A 2,069-nucleotide genomic window follows, 5' to 3' on the forward strand; every position below is an offset into this window, starting at 1 on the left:
ATTGTATCCAGAGTGCATCAAACATGATTTTAGACCTTGTTTATGTAAAAGTGGTTATTTCTGTAGTTCAATTGCTGCAACTTGCTGAAAATGTTCATCTAGTTTGAACAGTTCTGTAAAAAACATTGCTTCCAGAGTGCATCAAACATGATTTTAGACCTTGTCTATCGAAAAGTGGTTATTTCTGTAGTTCAATTGCTGCAAACAATGCTGAAAATTGTCCACAGTTGTTCCTAATCATCTAGTTTGAACAGTTATGTTAAAAACATTGTATCCAGAGTGCATCAAACAGGATTTTAGACCGTGTCTATCGAAAAGTGGTTATTTCTCTAGTTTAATTGCTGCAACTTGCTGAAAATTGTCCATATTGTTCCAGCCAATCAAGTTTCAACAGTTCTGTAAAAAAATGTACTTCTCTAGTGCAAATCAAACATGATTTAGACCTAGTTTATGTAAAAGTGGTTATTTCTGTTGTTCAATTGCTGCAAACAATGCTGAAAATTGTCCACAGTTGTTCCTAATCATCTAGTTTGAACAGTTCTGTAAAAAACATTGCTTCCAGAGTGCATCAAACATGATTTTAGACCTTGTCTATCGAAAAGTGGTTATTTCTGTAGTTCAATTGCTGCAACTTGCTGAAAATTGTCCATAGTGTTCCAATCATCTAGTTTGAACAGTTCTGTAAAAAACGTTGCTTCCAGAGTGCATCAAACATGATTTTAGACCTTGTCTATCGAAAAGTGGTTATTTCTGTAGTTCAATTGCTGCAAACAATGCTGAAAATTGTCCACAGTTGTTCCTAATCATCTAGTTTGAACAGTTCTGCAAAAAACATTGCTTCCAGAGTGCATCAAACATGATTTTAGACCTTGTCTATCGAAAAGTGGTTATTTCTGTAGTTCAATTGCTGCAACTTGCTGAAAATGTTCATCTAGTTTGAACAGTTATGTTAAAAACATTGTATCCAGAGTGCATCAAACATGATTTTAGACCTTGTCTATGGAAAAGTGGTTATTTCTGTAGTTCAATTGCTGCAAACAATGCTGAAAATTGTCCACAGTTGTTCCTAATCATCTAGTTTGAACAGTTCTGTAAAAAAAATGTACTTCTCTAGTGCAAATCAGTTATGACCTTGTTTATATAAAAGTGGTTATTTCTGTAGTTCAATTGCTGCAACTTGCTGAAAATGTTCATCTAGTTTGAACAGTTATGTTAAAAACATTGTATCCAGAGTGCATCAAACATGATTTTAGACCTTGTTTATGTAAAAGTGGTTATTTCTGTAGTTCAATTGCTGCAACTTGCTGAAAATGTTCATCTAGTTTGAACAGTTATGTTAAAAACATTGTATCCAGAGTGCATCAAACATGATTTTAGACCTTGTTTATGTAAAAGTGGTTATTTCTGTAGTTCAATTGCTGCAACTTGCTGAAAATGTTCATCTAGTTTGAACAGTTATGTTAAAAACATTGTATCCAGAGTGCATCAAACATGATTTTAGACCTTGTCTATCGAAAAGTGGTTATTTCTGTAGTTCAATTGCTGCAAACAATGCTGAAAATTGTCCACAGTTGTTCCTAATCATCTAGTTTGAACAGTTCTGTAAAAAAATGTACTTCTCTAGTGCAAATCAAACATGATTTTAGACCTTGTTTATATAAAAGTGGTTATTTCTGTAGTTCAATTGCTGCAACTTGCTGAAAATGTTCATCTAGTTTGAACAGTTATGTTAAAAACATTGTATCCAGAGTGCATCAAACATGATTTTAGACCTTGTTTATGTAAAAGTGGTTATTTAAGTAGTTCAATTGCTGCAACTTGCTGAAAATTGTCCACAGTTGTTCCTAATCATCTAGTTTGAACAGTTCTGCAAAAAACATTGCTTCCAGAGTGCATCAAACATGATTTTAGACCTTGTCTATCGAAAAGTGGTTATTTCTGTCGTTCAATTGCTGCAACTTGCTGAAAATGTTCATCTAGTTTGAACAGTTATGTTAAAAACATAGTATCCAGAGTGCATCAAACATGATTTTAGACCTTGTCTATCGAAAAGTGGTTATTTCTGTAGT

The sequence above is a fragment of the Oncorhynchus clarkii genome, unplaced genomic scaffold, assembly GCF_045791955.1.
Source record: "Oncorhynchus clarkii lewisi isolate Uvic-CL-2024 unplaced genomic scaffold, UVic_Ocla_1.0 unplaced_contig_126_pilon_pilon___fragment_2___debris, whole genome shotgun sequence".
NCBI lineage: Eukaryota > Metazoa > Chordata > Actinopteri > Salmoniformes > Salmonidae > Oncorhynchus > Oncorhynchus clarkii.